We start from the raw sequence: 20,179 nt of genomic DNA on the forward strand, positions 1-20,179 counted from the left end.
GGATTCCCCTTAGCTTTGCCTCCATGAGTTCTGCCTAACTCACAGATCCCTCTGGCTCTATGAAGTTTCTTTGCCACTTTTTAAAGAAGGATAGCAGGATTCCACAACCACAAATCAACTTTTTTCCATTCCCAGGCATGGTTTAGCCATAAGATCTACCAGTGGAAGGTACTGTTCCTGCCTTCATGGGACATCAGCTGCCCAAAGCTTCAAAAAAAGTCAACCAAGTTGTGGCAACTGGCCTTGTAACCTATTTTCCACAGTAAGAGGAGAGCATAGAAAAAATTAATCTGTATTTTGTACTCTTTGTAATGTTGCATTCTAGGTGTGTTACAGAAATGAAGAGGATCTTTGACCTTGTACTGGAGGGTATTTTGAGCCCAGTGTTTTGACCTTGTCAAAGTGTGCAAAGTGATCAGAATTGTATGGAGGAACTTGATTCTCCAATAGATAAGTCTTGCACAATCTGAACAAGTCTGGAATATTTGAGGGCGTTTGCTCCCAATTCACTCAAGAATTTATTAGGAAATAATACAAACCTTTGGTCTATTATGCAATATATAATGAATATTACAGAAGAAATTGGCAGTGGCTGAAACTTCTGCAAACTTTGACGTTGGAAAACTGGACGTGGTCGAAATAGTCGCTGAAAACAAAACGACAGATTAGGTTTGATGTGGACGAATCAAATATTTACTTTGATAGGTTTGTATACACACACACACAAAGACTAATTCTTACGAAAATGATGATTTAAACGTTGGAAGTTTCACAGCCACCCCTCTCCCCGCTGTCGTGGGGAGGAGGAAGGCTGCGATCGCAGTCACTCATGCCGGATTCACGGGCTACTAAGCGTTCTGGTGCACAAAACAATGCGTCTTTCGCGACTCTCCCTTTATTCGCTAGGTTTAAAGAAAGGAGTTTTTTTCCATTTTTTCTCGAAGTTCAACATCATTTTGGTGGAACAAGTTCCCTTCTTCCAGAACACGAATGAGAAGTGCGGGGGTTGGGCAAGCGCTCCGCTCGGGTAGCGGGAGCAGTCTGCGGTCCCCGCCCACTGGACGGGCCGTCGTCGCCCGGCAACAGCGCCGCCCGATCGAACACGTGAGGCGGGCGTCACGTGATGCCCGTCGGCGTCCTTCGGCGGAGGGGCGCAAACAGGCTGGTGGCGCCGGCGCTTCGGCTTCCTGCGCCTGCGGCTCTCGCATGCTCCAGGCTGCCCAGTGGGCGCAGCGCGCACGGGACATAACCTGCGGCGGCTGGACACCACGCTGCGGGCGGCCGCTGTCGGCGGCGGAGTCGCTGGCGGAGCCCCGGCCGGGGGTGTGGCTGCCCGCCGGGCGGTCTGCGACGAGGGGGCCCGGCGGCCGCGGCCGTCAGCGGTCCCGGTGCTCGAGGCTACCCGGTGTCCGCGGCGCGCCGAGGGCCCGTGGTGGTCCAGCTGGAAGGGCCCCGGTACATCGGGCCAGGCAGCCTAGCCGTTGGCCGGAAGCGCCGCCACCTGTGAAGTGAGAGTGGACGGGGACCCCCCGGGACTGCGCGTATCCTCGCAGACCGGCTCCAGGGCGCGCTGCCGCGGAGAGCGGGCCCAGGTAGAGGGCTTCTGTTAGCTGCTGCGTTGTCTGTCTTGAAATCTTTTCTCTGATGACATTTGGATTCTTTTTCACCTGAGTGCAGTTTTTGAGAGGAAGTCATAATTTATGGTACTGTTCTTTTTTTTCCAGGGATTTATTTTATTATTATTGTTGTTTTAATACAAGGTAATCTATTTTCTTAAAACCTTATATGGAAGCCTAGTTTGTAAAAGAGATAAAAATAAGCCTTTTTCTGCCTCACATCACACATTGAGAAGCGCTGGTATAGAGTTGGAGAAATGTTTTGTGTTTTTGTTCATTTGTTGGGATTCGGAAGATGAATCCTTGGTGTCTGTGCGGTTTTACGTCCTCTGGTTCTGCTCGACCGTCTGTCGTGCCCTTAGTCGTATTTCTCATATATACTGGGAAAAGGTTCCCCGATTTCCGATAAAGACTTTTCTCTTTCCATGTTTTCTTGCACTTCGGTCCAAGGGGAAGTAAATTATAATTGTGAGACCTCCTTGCTGGTTTAGTTGCATGGGCGGAAAATGGAAGACATTTTTTTTTTTTTACAAGACTTACTGAGTGGACCAACTGAATGGATTAATTAGAACATTTCTACTGAAAAATGTGAAAAGTGAGTATGTGAACTGACATCACCAGTGTCATGGAATAATACGAATACCAAATATTGAAACCCTGGAACAAGAAAACTTTGGATTTTGAGAGGACCAGTGTTGTAGTAATATAAGGTTATAGTAAGTAAATATATAGAAATATAAAATTTCCATATTTATATTTAATATGGCTTTAGGAGAAACAGTATGAACAGTAAACAGACTATGAGGTGGTGTTATGTAGGCAAAAAAATTATCAGGAGTATTTTAAGTTAAGAAAAATGCAGTTTCCTACTGTGTTTTTGAAGACTCGAGTTGATAAGAAATTTACTGAAACTTGAAGTTGGATACTGACAAAGGAAAGCCATACCTTTCTTTTAGTTGTGAGGTGAGCCAGAATTGGAGGTCCAGCAGACCGTGAGTGGAACCCAAGGTGACCTAGTGAAATATTTTTTCTCTTTTCAAAGCAGACTTATTTCTTTGATCTTTGGTTTAGATTTAGGCAAGTCACTTTCCTTTCTTGGTCTTCAGTTTTTCTTACAAAGTGAGGAAATGGGATTGATGGCTGCTCCATTCTTTGGCTTCAATTAGGGTTGCTGGGTAAAATACAGGACACCGAGTATTGTATTAAGTATATTGTATATAAGTTTGAATTTAAGATAGTGAATAAATCTTGGTCTAAATATCACAAAGGGCATGCATGCTTTACTGAGAAGATTTATAATTTATCTGAAATTCAGATTAAACTGGTTCTATCTTTTTATTTGCTAAATCTGATGACATCCTCTAGCTCCAACACTGTATGGATCATTAGCTTCAGGAAGAAATTATGGATGTATAGACAAGCAAAATGATTCGACCAGTCAAGACCCCTATTTGTTGACAGTAGTAGTGTCTACTTCTTGAAGAATAGCGTCTTTATTTCACTTGTACTACCCTCCCCAGCAGTTTCTTTTCTGCCATAATCACATAATATTTAGATTAATACATTTGGTGACAAACAATTTAAATATCTGGAAGAAAAAAAAAGAGGTTGCCAAAATGTCTAGAAGTAACAAACTTGAGTCTTGAAGTGGTATGTGCTGTTTTTTGTTGTTGTTTTTTCCCTATAAAAGTTACTTTTATAACCCTAGGTGTTCTACAGTTATGTGATTGACTTCAAGGCATTTTCTAAAGCAGTGGACTGTTCTTACGGTAAATAATCTTTGAGGAAGTTCTTGTGCCTTTTGATTTGGTCCTCTATGAATATAGTATATACACTATAAACATTTTATATTTTAAAGTTATATTTTGTCTTTGTTTATTTTGAAGACTGTTAGTATTGGAATTATTTTTCAAGGAATGTAAATTTTTATTCCTAATTGTTTGGCTTTTTTTTAAGCCAGAACAGACCCAATTTCTTAATTCATGCTGAAATAACTGACTTATCTAATTCATTCATTCATTCATTCATTCAGTAGTCAACAAAAAACCAAGTACCTTCTGTGAGCCAGTCTGATGTGATCAGTGTTGTAGTTCTTCAGGTGTGCATCCAGGGATAATGTGATGATGGCCTTGAAGTGATAGAAATGCTATGGAAATTGAGAGGAGGATGAGTGCCCATCAGGTTGATGGAATGGCCAAACTTTCTGGAGAGGGTAGTCATGATGGTAAAAGTGGGGTCAGGAAGATAGGTTTATAGAAAGGTGGGTAGAAGCAGGAAAGGGCAGAGAATCCATTATTCAGTTCTACAAAGTATGTACTTGGTTGGATTAAAAATAATTGATAATATTGCTTACTTGTAGTTTTTGATTCACTGTGATGCTCCTCATCTGTTTTAAGAATATTGGAATGAAAGTTTTTCAGTGTGTCTATATTAGAAAGACCTTCAAGTGTCAGTATAGCCCTTTGAAAAAATGTTTATGGAATATGTCAGACATACAAAAATGTTTAATTTGCATATATCAAGCTCAAAAATAGAATATTAGTCATACTGTTGAAACCTGTGCCACTTTCTGATTAGACTCCCTTTCCTTTCCCTCAGAAGTAGCCACCATGCTGAATTTCATGTCTATCATTTCTTTGCTTTTCTTGATAATCTTTATGTGTATACAACTCCCAAAACATTGTTTACTTTGCATGTTTTTCCACTTTATAGAAAGGGCGTTATGCTATGTGGATTTTTTTCTGTAACTTTCATTTATAACTAGCTTTCTATGTTTCATTCGTTTTTTCTCTCTGATTTCATCCATGTTGGTTGTTTCCAAGTTGAAGAATTTCCTGAGTTAAACACCTAGGATTGGAGTTGCTGCTTTTAGGGTGTGCACCTCTGAGATTTTACTAAATATTGCCACATTGCTTTCTCATGTATACTACTCACAAAAATTAGGGGATATTTCAAAATGAATGTGAAGCGATAAAAAAAAGAAAATTGATTTTTTTAAATTAAACAAGAACATCAGAAAAGCAAACACAAGTCAAAGAAAGTTCAATTATGCAAATGAGATGCAAAGCCAACTTTTATTTCATTGGAAAAAATGCACTGTACAGAAGGTACTGGAGTATCTGCATGTTCCCTGATCCCCTAGTTTTTTGAGCAGAGATGAGAGTTCCTGTTGATATAGTGTCTGTGTGCTCCCCTGTGTTCAGTATGGGCAAATCCAGAGTTTTATAAAGAACTTTTACAATTCAGTTTAAACAGAAAAAATAACTCTATTAGAAAACAGACAAAGGATTTGAATGACATTTCTTTAAATAAGCACCTAAAAGATGCTTGTCTCATTTAGCCACCAAGGAAATGCAAATCAAAACCACAATGAAATACCATCTCTCACCCATTAAGATGGCTATAATTAAAAAGACATATATTAGGTGTTGGGAAGATGATATAGAGATTGGAATCTTCATATCCTGTTGGTGGAAATTTAAAGTGGTTCAGTTACTTTGCAAAACAGTCTCTCAGGTCTTCAAACAGCTAAACATGGGGATACCAATAACATAGTAATTCCACTCCTTGGTACATTCCCAAAGAAAAATGAATTAACCACTCTAAAACTTGTACATAAATGTTCACATTTTTTTATAAATAAATTTTTATTAATTTTAATGGGGTGACATCAATAAATCAGGGTGCATACATTCAAAGAACACATGTCCAGGTTATCCTGTCCTTCAACTATGTTGCATACCTATCACCCAAAGTCAGATTGTCCTCTGTCACCTTCCATCTAGTTTCTTTGTGCCCCTCCCCCTCCCCCTCTCCCTCCTTCATAAATGTTCACATTTAAGGTCACTGTTGTCTGTTGATTTTCTGCCTGGAATATCTATCTATTGATGGTGGAGTGTGACAATCTCCTATTATGAGTGTACTGCTTTCGATCTCTCAGTGTCTACCAATATTTTCTTCATATATTTAGGTGATCCTATTTTGGGTTCATATATGTTTACAAGGCTTATATCCTATTGTTGAATCAATCCTTTTAGTATTATGGTAGTGACTTTCTTTGTATTTTGTTATGGCCTTTGTTTTGATGTCTGTTTTGCTTGATAAAATTATTACTATCCCAGGTTTTTTTGTTTCCATTTACATGGGATATTTTTTCCAGCCCTTCATGTTCAGCTTGTGTGTATCTTTTATTTTGAGGTAGATGTCTTGTAAACAGCATATATATGGGTCATGTTTTATCTATTCAGCTTCCTAAGTCTTTTGGAGCATTAATCCATGTACATTTAAAGTTATTATTGATGTATGTTTGTTTTTACTGCCATTTTATTCTTTATAACTATGTTCCCCCTTTTCTCTTTTCTTAATTCTTTTTTTTTATTATTATTTATTTATTTTTTACAGAGACAGGGAGTGAGTCAGAGAGAGGGATAGACAGACAGGAACGGAGAGAAATGAGAAGCATCAATCATTAGTTTTCCATTGCGTGTTGCAACACCTTAGTTGTTCATTGATTGCTTTCTCATATGTGCCTTTTACTGCGGGCTGTAGCAGACCGAGTAACCCTTTGCTGGAGCCAGTGACATTGGGTTCAAGCTGGTGGGCTTTTTGCTCAAACCAGATGAGCCTGCGCTCAAACTGGCGACCTCAGGGTCTCGAACCTGGGTCCCCTGCATCCCAGTCCGACGCTCTATCCACTGCGCCACTGCCTGGTCAAGCTCTTAATTTCTTCTTAAAGCAGCCCTTTAATGTTTCTTACAATACTAGTTTGGTGATGATGAACTCCTTTAGCTTTTTATAGTCTGGGGAGCTCTTTACTTTGCCTTCAATTTTAAATGATAGCTTTGCCAGACAGAGTAGTCTTGGTTGTAGGTCCTTGCTTGTCATCACTTTGAATGTTTCGTGCCAATCCCTTCTGACCTGAAATGTTTCTGTTGAGAAATCAGCTGATAGCCCTATAACAGCTTTTTTGTAAGTAACTGTCTCTGAGCCTCTTTTTAGATTCTCTGTCTTTAACTTTTGCCATTTTAATTAAGATGTGCCTTGGTGTAGGCCTCTTTATGTTCATCTTTATTGGGGCTGTGTGCTTCCTGAACTTGTATGACTTTTTCCTTTACTAGGTTAGGGAAGTTTCTTCATACAGGTTCTCGATCTCTTGCTCACTCTATTTTCCTGGTACCCCTATGATGTGGATGTTTTTACTCTTGATCTTGTCCCAGAGGTCCTTTAGACTTTCTTCCATTCTTTTTCTTTTTTCTTTTTCAGGGACAGAGAGAGAGTCAGAGAGAGGGATAGACAGGGACAGACAGACAGGAACGGAGAGAGATGAGAAGCATCAATCATTAGTTTTTTTTGTTGCGAGACCTTAGTTGTTCATTGATTGCTTTCTCATATGTGCCTTGACTGTGGGCCTTCAGCAGACTGAGTAACCCCTTGCTCGAGCCAGTGACCTTGGGTCTAAGCTGGTGAGCTTTTGCTCAAACCAGATGAGCCCGTGGTGACCTTGGGGTCTCGAACCCGGGTCCTCTGCATCCCAGCCTGACTCTCTATCCACTGTGCCACCGCCTGGTCAGGCTAGACTTCCTTCCATTCTTAGAATTCTTTTTTCTTTTTGTTTCTCTGTTTGGCTGCTTACTGTGACCTTGTCCTCTAAATCGTTGAATTGGACCCCTGCTTTATCTAACCTTCTTTTGATTTCTTTCTAGAGTACTTTTCATTTCAGATTTTGTGTTCTTCATTTCTGTCTCTTTTTTTTATTGTTTTTGTGTCCTTTTTAATTCTTACTATCTTTTTGTTTTTTAATTTCTCACTAAGATCCTTGAGCATCTTTATAACTATTGTTTTAAATTCTGCGTCTGATATCTGGGTTTCTCCTATTTTATTGAATTATTTTTGTGGAGATTTTTTCTTTGTTTTGATGTCAGGCATATTTTTTTAACCCCCCATTTTATCTCTGTGTTAGATAAATCCACTCTGATTCCCAAACTTGTTATGATGGTTTATGTTGTAGGTGTCTTGATGGGCTCAATGACACATTCTTATAGAGCAACTGAGCTTGGTGCTCCAGGAATGTTTCTTGTGGGTTTATGTGCACCCATTAAGTCTTGAATGATGTTGGCCCTTTTTTAGATGGAGTTAACCCTTCAGCCTGGCTGACTGTAAGGATAAACCTTGATCACCATGTATGAGTCTCTGCAGGGACTGCTTCTCTATGGCACAGTTGTTCCCAGCAGGGTCTGGTGCCTGCCACAATCCACCTTTTGGATGTGCTGCTTTTGTGGCTAGTTGGGTTGAGCTCTGGTGTGGGTGTGAAGCCCACATTGGTTGTGTTGGTTCAGGGTCCACTTGGGTGGGGTTTAGGTACAGGTCAATGTCAAATATGTGTAACTGGCCTTAGGCTACCTGTCTGGAGCTACTGTGCTATTCACTGTTTGTGGCTGCATCTACTGGACCAGAGTGTGCGTGAGAGTGGCCAATCTGTGAACAAGGCCGGGCTTCCTTTAGCCTAGATCTGTGGGGCAGATCTATAAAAGATCAGAGGCTCACTGAGATTCACATCCTTCTGCTAGCTACTTTGCCTCCCCCTGAAGTTGCCTGGTCATCCTCCAGAGCCTTCTGAAGAAAAATTGTAGAGTATCCCCTAGTTGGCTGAGATCCACAGACCCTTATACAAGGTCACGAGTTTGGTAAGGTAGGACATTTGGGTTCAGAGAGTGGGGCTAGTTAGTCCCCTACTTGGGGATCATGTGGTCAGGCACTCATTGAAGGGAAGGTGGCTCCTACTCCAGGGCCAAGTCCCTCAGTTCTGCCAGAGTCTCCAACTCTAGCTCCCCCAGGAAGAGCATACTATAGGGCAGGGGTCTCAAACTCGCGGCCCGCCAAACAATTTTGTGCGGCCCGCAGACTAATCCACAGGCTTACTTAATTTTATCCAAAATATTTTGAACTTCGTGGATTAGTCTGCGGGCCGCACAAAATTGTTCGGCGGGCCGCGAGTTTGACACCCCTGCTATAGGGTGCAGCCAGCTGTCCCCTCTGCTTGACAAGCACGCTCAGCAGGGTGGATCCCCCAGAGCTCAAGAGGACAGATCAAGAGCGTCTTCTGTTGGAGTTTGTGATGGCCAAGGTTACAGGAGGGGGTGACGCCCTTGGTTCTGGTCCCAGACAAGCTTCTGAAGGTGACACACTTCTATTCCCCCAGCCTAGCTGAGTTCAGCAAGGTGGGGCCTCTGAGACTTGGGAGAACTCATACAGTCTCCCACTGAGGGTGGTGCTGGAAGGCCTGTTGGGGTGGGCAGGCACTTCTTCCCTTTCCTGGACAGGAGTGAGAGGGCAGACTTGCGCTGAAGCTCCCAGCTCCTAGCAGCTCCCTCATTTCCCTGTGGGACTCAGTTCATCAGGGCAGGGCCCCAGCTGCCAGAAAGGGGGTTCAGTTAGGGAACAGCATGGTGTGAGCTTGCAGGGGAGATAGGAGTGGCCCAACTTGCCTGTCTAATTCCTGGACAGATGGCTCCACAGGAGATGTACTCCAGAAGTCCCAGCTCTACTGGGCACTCTGCTCCTGTGGGGTCGAGCTCAGCAGGGAAGGGCCACAGGTATTAGAAGGGCAGGCCAAGTGACTCAACAGGTGGGGGTTGGGCATGCTGGCTGTGAGATCGAGGTGGTGAATTGTCCCCTTGCCCAAGCCACACAGTTCAGTCACTATCTGAATCTTCAAGAGTTTCTCCAGAAAAGGAGCCCCCAAAGGTCCCTGCTGGATACAGCCAGCAGAACCCTCTGCAGAACCTGACTGAGCCCAGCAGAGTGGTGTCGTCAGTAGTAGCAGGACTGGGCAGTGCACTACGCTGGCTGGTGCTGTAACAACAGGAGAGCTTGACCCTGGGAAGCTGATGTCTGTCTCTCTAGCAGACTGTTTTCTCCTAGGCATTCTGAATCCCCACTGATATTCACCAGCAGATGCTATGTGGGCTGCTCTTCCCATCTCTGTTGCTCTGGTTTGGGGATCCCTGTGGGGTTGAGGCTTCACTCACCTCAGGGTGGAGGGAGTTTTGTAGCTGAGCTATCAGTCTGGCGTCTCAGCCACCGCACATCATTATGGGGCCAGCCCTTTTCATGTCTCAGCCCTTTTTGCAAGTCTCTGTGTGGCTTCTTCTGTGAATCTTTGGTTATAACATTTCAGTTCAGCTAGTCTTCAGGTGGTTATTCAGGTTGACTGCTCTGTCATTTATTTGTAAATCCAGTTTGGGGCCGGGAGTATGTGAGTGTAGCTTCCACCTATTCTGTAGACATCTTGGAATCCATATTTTATTCTTTTATTTTAAATTGCATATATCGTATATTAGGCTGACACTAGTAACATTCATACAGGTTTCAGGTTCCCAACTCCATATCTCCTTATACCTCACCCCCCCATGTCAAGTCTTCATCCACCTCTATTTATTATCCCCCAAACTCTCCTCTACTTCCCCACCTCCTAGCAATCACTACAGTTTCTTTGTCCATAAGGATTTTTTGTCCTTTTTTTTTCTCTATTCCTCCACCTCCCTCTCTCAGCACCCCCTGCTCCTGACAGCTGTCAGCCTACTCTCTGTGTCTTGTCTGTCTCTGTCTTGCTTGTTAGTTCATTTTGTTTTATTACATTTGTATGAATTAGGCAGATGAAATGTTTAATTTGCTTGGTGCTTAGTTTGTTCATAGCTCACAGTCAGTCTTATGTGGAAGAGCCTTTGGGAAATGATTGACAGCATGAATTCCTCTGTTACCCCCAGAAAGATTAGATTGCTTTTAGGTGAATTTCTTCAAGGTAGTTGTTGTGGAAGATCATGCTTTAATACTATAACCCAGGGATCGGGAACCTATGGCTTGCGAGCCAGATGTGGCTCTTTTGATGGCTGCATCTGGCTCGCAGACAAATCTTTAATAAAAAAAATAATAACGTTAAAAATATAAAACATTCTCATGTATTACAATCCATTCATTTCCTACCACTCATGTTCATGGTTGTGGGTGGCTGGAGCCAATCACAGCTGTCCTCCGGGACAACAAATTTTTATTGGATAATGCTTAATGTACACAGGTCGTTGTATGGCTCTCACGGAATTACATTTTAAAATATGTAGCATTCATGGCTCTCAGCCAAAAAGGTTCCCGACCCCTGCTATAACCTGATTTTTAAGTTAAAGTGACCTTTTCTTTTATGCCAAGAGCCTACATATTGTAAACCTTTAAATTTTTCTTGATAAATTTAAATATATTCTCAGGAAGGCCAAGATTCTATATCAAAGCACTAAAATTTTGAGGAATAATTTGAAGTCTTTAAGTTTGTTAAATCTGTTGTGATAATGTTAGAATTGTTCTAGTACTTACCCAGGTGGCATAGGGATTAAGGGTAGGCGTTTGGAACAGGTTCAATACTATGTGACTGGGTTTTCTCATCCATACAGTGGAGAGAATTATACTGTTTTATCAGGGGGGCTTGTGAACTTGTGGGTTTTTTTTTTAACTGTAAAACTGAAAACATTTTTCTATTTTATCAGAAAAACTTAAAAATCATGTCAATTCTATTACTACAATAGCATCTTATACTACTTGGTGTTGTTCTGGGCTATTAGACTTAAGAGGAAATATGTCTCACTCCTGACTTTATAAACAGCTGCTTCACACTGGCAAGCAGGTTTGTTTCACCTCTCTCTGCCTGACTTTACTCATTTGTATGGTGGGGTTGGTTTGGATTGGTTCATCTCTAAGATTCCTTCTAGTTCTTCCATTGTTTGTTTGTTTGGTCTCCCACTGAATCATAATTAAGCTAAATATAACACAGTTCATGATGAGAACACGTTTTACAGCCTGGAAAAGAAAAAGGTTTGGGGTGGGGAGAATGAAATAATCTTACAGAAATATTAAGGGCAGATCCATTGAGAATACTCAGTTTCATTTCCCCTGATTTTAATACAGGATGAAATGAACAACAGTGGATGGAAGGGAAGCACTCTTATCTAAGCATAATAGACACATCTCTAACTCTTACTACTGTCCAACATAGAAATGGACCACCTTAAGTGCTGTATGCTTCCTAACACTGAGAGGACAAAGGTCAAGGTCATACTGGCAAATGATACATTCGAGGCAGGTCCAAGTTATTTAAGCCTCAGCCAAAGGTGGTACTGGATAACTTCTCTAACCTTCTGGCCTCCCATGCGTAGAAATTATGGCATAGTGAAGTTGTTAAAATAATCAAGAAAAAAGCATACTGCACTGTGACGAAGTGGTCACTAACTTTAACTGAATTGTAATGATTCATATACTAAATTCTTAACTGCAATTTTTTAGGTTGAAGTGTAAACTAAGTACTATTTGTTCTGACTTTTGAAAATGTTGCTTTTCTTAAGTCTTGTTTAGTTTTTGATTATTGATCTGGGAAAAGCAACTATTATTTTCTTTGTTTAGAGTGATCTTTGAATGCCTGCCGCTTTTCTTTTAAGCAAAGCTGGAAACTGTGAGTTTGGGTTCTTAGGTCCAATTGAAATATGCAGCTAAATTTATCATTAACTATGTGAGTGCATTGCCAACTTCTCTGGAGATGTTTACCAGTTTGGGCAGTTTTGATAATACTATCTTCGTACAGTTACTGCTGTGAAGCAGTCTTTGAAGAAATATATGATATGTAGGGGAACCAGCCCTTGGAAAAAGTTATTCTTGTTACTTTCATTAAATTACAATACTCTTTTTTCCAATTCCTGATACAGAATTTTGGTCACCAAAGGAACAGTTCTCTTACCCTTCCTAAGAAGCATCTAGTGAGGGAGGGTTGTCGTGTGTACATTTCCCAAACTGCCTCTGGTCTCCTTTACCCACTGGGGTTTCCTGTTCCTCCTGTTTAATACATAGCTCATTTTAAATAATTTTGCTAGCTGATAAATCAGTTTATGACAGGCTTCTCAACCTTAGCACTGTTGACATCTGGTTTTGGGTAATTCCTTGTTGTGGGCTTTGCTGGGCAGTGCAGTGTATTATTTTTAGCAGCATTCCTGCCCTCTTTTGACTGGTACCAGTAGCACCCCCATAGTTAGACCAACCAAAGATAGCTCCAAGACACTGCCCAGAGTCCCAGGGCAGCAAAATCACTAAGTGGAGAGCCAGACTATGGATGGCTCTCAGACACAGTTGTGGTCATCCTGCTTCTGTCTGGTTTCTCCATGTTGCCAGCTTTGCTCACAGCCTCCTCCCCCTGATTGTTCTCTGCTCAGCTAATTAAGTGGAAAGTTGCCAAATAGAAGGTGGACTCAGGGGACTAGGGCAGAGCTGGAGTTAGGTGTGGCTTTGAGTAGTGGCTAGGCCCTGCAACACATGGATAGGTGTGCTTTCTGGTGGCAGCTAATGATTAGACTTAAAAAACAAATATTCTTTGACACAAAAGTGACCTGACAGTGACATTGGTGGTCCTAGCACACAACAGGTATGTGGCATCTTCATGTGTCTACAGCCAGTCTGGGAGTCTGGGGTTTGGAAAGTAGGCTCCAGGGATATCTCCTTAATATTTTTATTGAAAGAATAAGGAAAAGAAAAGCTCCTCTTTGAAGAACTTTCATGTTCAATTTAGGTTTCATTTTTGAGGTGACTTTAGTAGAGTCAATGATATTTCTTACATATGTGAAATGAGGCAGGAAAATTGTAAATACAGTATAAAGTGGCAGATATTTAGAATGTAATCAGGGATGATGCCATGATTTAAGAAATTCTCAGAGTGTTCAGGAGGGAGGCAGGTAACTGCACATGATGTACCGTATAAGGGTTGGTAGCTCTGTCTTGGGTGGGGAACAGTGAATGAGGGAAGGGCAAGGAGCAGTCTCATAGATAAACTCAAGACTTGGAGCAAGTGTTCACAGTGTTTATATTCATTTTATACCATCAATGTTTGCATTAGTACTTTTATTCTGGGCTTTATAAGGTTTTTTTAACCTAGTCAAGGTTCTCCTGAATGCCTGTTTATTTATTTATTAATTTTAGAAAGGGGAGGGGGAGAGATTGAGAAGGGGAGAGGAACAGGAAGTATCAACTCCCAATATGTGCCTTGACCAGGCAAGTCAGGAGCTTTGAACCGGTGACCTCAGTGTTCCAGGTCAACACTTTATCTACTGTGCCACCACAGGTCAGGCTAATGCCTGTTTATTTTGTAAACTTTATTCTTTTAACATTTATTGCATAACACTTCCCATTTTATTGCATAACTTAATGATTGCGTATTGCATTTTATGATTTTATTCTAATTTACTTAAATGTTTTCCTATTGTTTTATATATTGCTTATTTTAAAGAATTTTGCTACTATAAATATGTTTTTAAAAATATTCATTATGGGGGGGGAGAGAGAGAGAGAGAGAGAGAAAAGAAAGGGGGTAGGAGCAGGAAACATCAACTCCTATATGTACCTTGACCAGGCAAGCCCAGGGTTTTGAACTGGCGACCTCAGTGTTCCAGGTCGATGCTCCATCCGCTGCGCCACCACAGGTCAGGACTATTTTTTAATTTTTTTTAATTTTTTACATTTTATTTATTCATTTTTTTAGAGAGAGGAGACACAGAGAGAGAAAGAGACAGAGAAAGGAAAGAGATAGAAAGAACAGAGGGAGGAGCAGGAAGCATCAACTCCCATATGTGCCTTGAGCAGGCAAGCCTGGGGTTTCCAACCAGCGACCTCAGGGTTCCAGGTCGACGCTTTTACCCACTGCGCCACCACAGGTCAGTCAGGACTTTTTTTTTTTAAATGAGTAGAGGGGAGATAGACAGACTCCCACATGTGCCCCAACTGGGATCCACCCAGCAACCCCTGTCTGGGACATGTGCTTGAATCAGCCAAGCTATTTAGTGCCTGAGACTGGCACTCTGACCAACGTGCTATCCTCAGCACCTGGGCCCGGTGCTTGAACCAGTTGAGCCACTGGTCACTCCTCTGTGCCCTGACCAGGAATCGAACCTGAGACATCCATACAGTGGACAGGCTGATGCTCTGTCCACTGAGCCACCAGCCAGGGCCTGTAAATATCCTTTGATGCATATCTTTGGGCATTTTAGTCCACAGTTCAGGTTATTTCTGTAGGAGAGTGTTATGAACTAGAATCACTGGGTCAGATGATGTGGATATTTTTAAATTAAATTTATTGGGCTGACTTTGGTTAAGAAAGTTATATAGCTTTCAAGTGTACAATTCTGTGATACCTTATCTGCTTTTCACTGTGTTCACCATCTGAAGTCAAAATCCCTGTCGCAGTATATTTGACCACCTCTACCCTTTATTTGTAAGGCTCTTCATTCGTGTTAATAAACTGCTTTACTCAAAGGTTCTAATTAACACTTCTGCTAGCAGAGTGTTAAGTGACCTGTTTAGGGCATCCTGGCCAAAGCTGGGTGCTATTAAAAAAGAACTGATTTAAAAAAAAAAAAAAAAAAAAAAAAAAAAAGAACTGATTTAACCAATGCAAATCATTTTTGTCTGTCTTTGCCTGCTTAAATTATTGGTGAAGTTGATTTTTTTGTTTTTCTTTTCCTTTAAAAGTTCATTAGTTCCTTTTGTAAATTGGCTGTGCATGTCTTTCTTTCAATGATCTTTTGGGGTGTTACTGCTTTTTTCCTGATTCCTTTATACAACTTATATTATCTTTATTATTTTTTAATTAGTTTGATTAATTACCATTTTATATTAGTTCAAGTGTATAGCATGGTGGTTAGACAGTTATACACTTAACAAAGTATTCCCCCTGACATTTCTAGTGCCCACCAGGCAGTATATGTAGTCATTGCAGTATTATTGAATGTGTTTCCTGTGCTGTACTTTATATCCCTGTGACTGTTTTCTAACTACTCATTTGTACATCTTAATCCATTCACCTTTTAACTCATTCCCCAAGGCCCCTTCTCTCTGGCAACCATCATTAAAATGTCTATGTTACCCAAAGCAATCTATACAACACATTTACTATCAAAATACCTATGGCTTATTTCACAGAACTAGAACAAATAATCCAAAAATTTATATAGACCTACAAAATATCTCAATAGCCATAGCAATCTTGAGTTAGAAAAACAAAGTTGAAGGTATCACGCTACAAGATATCAAACTATGCTGTAAGACTACAGTAATCAAAACATCATGGTACTGGCATAAAAATAGAAGTTTCTCTGGCACATGGGAAGATAGTTCTCACCTAAAATCTACACAACTCATTTTCTCCCTTTGTGTCTCTAGCACCCCCTGGCCTTGACTGGAATTCTTCAAGAAAGACTGCAACAAGGGCCCTGGCTGGCCACTGTTGGCAGGACCCACAGCCCTGAGTGACTTTGTAGGGCAGGGACTTAGGAAGTTGTGAGAGTGGTGCTAGTGTAGCTCTCTAGAGCAGTGGTCCCCAACCTTTTTTGGGCCATGGACTGGTTTAATGTCATAAAATATTTTCACAAACCGGTCTTTAGGGTGGGATGAATAAATGCACAAAATAAAATTATGTGACCGGTGTAAAAACTGTGGTATTTTTAAATATAATTGTCGAACTTAAGGAGACAAGTGTCAAGAGTGAGTCTTAGACAGATGTAACAGGGAATCTGGTCATTTTTTAAAAATAAAACATCGTTCAGACTTAAACATAAATAAAATGGAAGTAATGTAAGTTATTTATTCTTTCTCTGCGGACCAGTACCAAATGGCCCAACGGACCGGTACCAGTCCACGGCCCGGGGGTTGGGGACCACTGCTCTAGACAAATGCCATGGGGTGGGGCGTGACCAGCACAGGAATGGTGACTCCTGTTGTGGTCACAGGGGGAATACCTCTCAACCTAAAGCTACACAACTCAGTCTTTCCTTTTGTGTGTCTGGCACCCCCTGAGCTTGCCTGGAATTCCTCAGAACCCAGGCTATTGCCACAGCTGTGTGTAAGCTTAGCAGGCCAAGGCATCAGGGAGTCATCAGGGTATGGCTAGTGTAGCTTCCTTGGCATTTGAATTGGAGGAATGCTCTACTCAGTAATGGTGGTGTTTGTTAGTGTTGTAGGAGAGACTGAAGACAGGACATTGGCAGTTGTCTCTACAGTTCTTTCCCTGAAGGTACACAGCTCAGTCTCTTTTTCTACCATTCCAGCACCACCTCAACCTCCATTCTTCTGCTGTAACTCAGGGTTTCTGCCTGTGAGCAAGATTTTTTGCACAGGTCCTTTAAGGCAGTAGTCCCCAACCCCTGGGCCGCGGACAAGTACTGGTCCATGGGCCATTTGGTGCCGGTCTGCAGAGAAAGAATAAATAACTTACATTATTTCCGTTTTATTTATATTTAAGTCTGAACGATGTTTTATTTTTTTTAAATGACCAGATTCCCTCTGTTACATCTGTCTAAGACTCACTCTTGTCTTGATACTTGTCTCGGTCACATGATACATTTATCCGTCCCACCCTAAAGGCCAGTCTGTGAAAATATTTTCTGACATTAAACCGGTCCGTGGCCCAAAAAAGGTTGGGGACCACTGCTTTAAGGGAGTGTTTGGGTTTCCAGAAATATCCTCTCTCTCCTTGGTGGACGGAATCCCCTCTGATTTTCACAGCCCAGTGTTTTGTGGACTCCTGTTTCCTGGCACTGGTGTTCTGTGGGGGAGCCCAGTGTCGGACGGTCCCTTCTACACTATGCCCCTTGAGTTTCTCAACTGCTGCATGTGAGTGCCAGGCCAGCCCTTCCTAGTCCTCACCTTTCCCACCAGTATCGACTTGCGTTCTATATATCCTTAGTTCAAGCAGTTCTGTTCAGCTAGTCTTCAGATGATTATTAAGGCTGATTGTTCTATAATTTAGTTGTACAATAATTTTGAGGTGTTCATGGAAGGAGATGAGTGCAACTTCCAACTACTCTGCCATCTTGAATTCCTCTCAATATTATACCACTTTTGGTAAAATATAAGAACCTTGCAACAATATAAAGAGTTTATTTGTTCACCTAATGAAGAACATTCTGGTTTCTTCTGAGTTTAGGCAGTTATGAGTAAAGCTGCTATGACCATCTGTATGTAGGTTTTTGTGTGGACATGAGTTTTTAGTTAAAATACCCAGGAGCATGATTGCTGGATTTTGTGATATGGTTAAGTGTATATTTAGTTTTGTAGGAAACTTCCAAGGTGCCTTCTACAGTGGCTGCACCATTCTGCATTCCCATCAGCAGTGAATGAGTGAGTTCCTGTTGCTCCACATTCTTGCCAGCATTTGGTCTTGCCAGTGTTTTGGATTATAGCCGTTTAACAGGTTTGTAGTGGTATCCTGTTGTTGATATATGATGTGGAACATCCGTCTGTATGCTCATTTGCCATCTGTATATCTTCTTTGGTGAGGTGTTTGTGAAGATCTTTGGTCCATGTTTTGTCCAGTTGTTAGTTTTCTTATTGTTGAATTTTAAGAGTTCTTTGTATATTTTGGATTACAGTCCTTTGTCAGATACCTTTTGCAAATACCTTCTCTCAGTCCATGGTTTGTCTTCTCATTCTCTTGATATACTGTTTTTAAAATTCTGACTTAATTACTGGTGATGGCTTGAATGAGAACCACAGTTAAGCCTTGCACAACACAGGTCCAGTTATATGGGGATTCTTTCAAAAACTGTACTGGAAAAATATGTGAAGATTCGTAACAATTTGAAAAAACTCTCAGACGACCCTTATAATTTTCTTAATATTTTCTTTTCTCTGGCTTCCTTTATTGTAAGAATACAGTATATATGTCACATATAAAATATGTGTTAATTGACTTTATCAGACTCTCATCACCAGGAGGCTATTAGTTACATTTTGGGGGAGTCAAAAGATATACATGGACTTTTGACTGCGCAGGGGTATTGGTGCTTCTAACCACCCTGCATTTTCAAGGCTAAATGGTATCATATTACTTCTGTGAAATCATTGTGTTTAAGTAGGTACCTTGTTATTATAATTTCAACTTTTATGACAGAAATGGACATTATTATTGGTGATGAAATTAAGTAGCATAGAATTAAAATTATAAGTAATTGAATCAGATTGTCTTACAAATTTAAGAAAATGCTTAGATTAAGCCTTGTCTGTCATACCATCTAAAGAGTGAGGGTCTTGTCTAACTAAAGAGTAAATACATATGAAGTATTTAAATAAATAAAAGATGAGATTCTGACTCCCTTGTTTTTAATGTATTTTTTAGTTATTACCATTTGTGAATGAGCTAGACAAGGGCTGTGCCATCACAGAGAACTAGAATTCTTTCCTGTGTGTACAGAAGGCATAGTTTTATCATGAAGGTCTGGGAAGGGATTGTATTACTTTGTTTTTATTCTTTTTCTCCTTGCCTCATTTCCCTTGCATATTTAAATATATTTTATATTTTATCATTGTGTTATATATGAGGCTTTTTTTTATTTTAAGGAACAGAAACTTACTTAAGTGTTCTTTAAAAAAAAAGTTTATTTTAAGGCCACAAGGAAACTAGAGCTGAAAGGCCATCAGGATCTGACAGTTCTGGGGACCAGATACACTTACTGGCTTGCTGAGTCTGTGCTGTTCTCTTCATGTTGGCTACAGTTTCCCTTGAGGCCAGAACTTCTTCATCTTCTAGGGTGTCTTTTCACTATTTCATGGTTCTTAACTCCCTCTAACCTTGGCCTTGCTTGTGAATCTTTGAGGATCTTCCTTCATTCCATATGTTCTTTCTGCTTCAACTCCTTCCATTATGTACTTAGTTCCCAGTATGGGTTCTGGCCCCTGTATCCACATTTTATTTGCCGGCTCACCTTACTAGCCTCTCTCCAGCCAGAGTGTTGTTTATCCTGGGTCTGAAGGCTCTCTGTGTGTTGGATGAAGGAAGGTGACCAAAACCTGACTGCCTATAGCCTCTCCCTCAGAGGGGGGTGCCATGGAGACATGTCCAGCCTATATCCCTCTAAGCTGGTTAGTATTCTTTTTGGAGCCATAAACGATATAGAGATAAAAGCTCTATACACTAAAAAAACTAATGATTCTGTTGCAGAAAAATAGCTTGGTAAATTAAAAATTCCTATCCTGTTTATTCTTGTGTGAAAAATGGTAGAGTATAATGCACATTTGGATATTTTTTGTTTCTGGGATTCTAGCAAAGATGAAAATGTAGACTTCTAGTCATATTAATGGAGATTTTAATCTCAAATATTTAATGTTCATGTTTACTGAAATGTCAGTATCCAGAAGAGCATTTCCAATGAACTGAAAACAAATTTTTGTGTGTAGGAATTAGTAATACTGTGTTCTGTAATATAAAGTCAAATGAAAAATCACAGCATGTTTGTGGATGATAGACATTTAACTGTTGTCTGTATACCACTGTGTGTATGTTACTCTTTATAAGAGCCCTGAAATGACAAAGTATAAAGCTTAGGGGACACAAAAAGCCCTGTTACATGAGAAAGTCCCAGTTTTCATGGCTTGCTGATGCGGAATGCAGAGTCTGTGGCTGGGCTGGTGCTTGCTGCCATCTGTGTGGTCCTTCACCAGCTGAGGGACCCTGGCGGACCAGCTCATTTCTCTGTATCTCAGTTTCCCCA

General features: G+C 41.0%; 1 protein-coding gene across 9 annotated transcripts in view; it reads left to right on the forward strand.

The window, feature by feature from the left end:
* The first annotated feature begins 1,140 nt into the window (after positions 1-1,140).
* MARCHF8 (membrane associated ring-CH-type finger 8) overlaps positions 1,141-20,179 on the forward strand; it is a 134,117-nt gene continuing 115,078 nt past the window's right edge. For 6 of the 9 annotated variants that reach the window (XM_066243829.1, XM_066243827.1, XM_066243824.1 and 3 more), the window contains exon 1: positions 1,141-1,592. The gene's annotated coding sequence lies outside the window, so the exon portion shown is untranslated. Of the gene's footprint in view, positions 1,704-1,724; positions 1,761-20,179 lie in introns of all 9 variants that reach the window. The other 3 variants (XM_066243826.1, XM_066243828.1, XM_066243825.1) reach the window with 3 other exon arrangements.

The sequence above is a fragment of the Saccopteryx bilineata genome, chromosome 9 (genome assembly GCF_036850765.1).
Source record: "Saccopteryx bilineata isolate mSacBil1 chromosome 9, mSacBil1_pri_phased_curated, whole genome shotgun sequence".
Taxonomy (NCBI): domain Eukaryota; kingdom Metazoa; phylum Chordata; class Mammalia; order Chiroptera; family Emballonuridae; genus Saccopteryx; species Saccopteryx bilineata.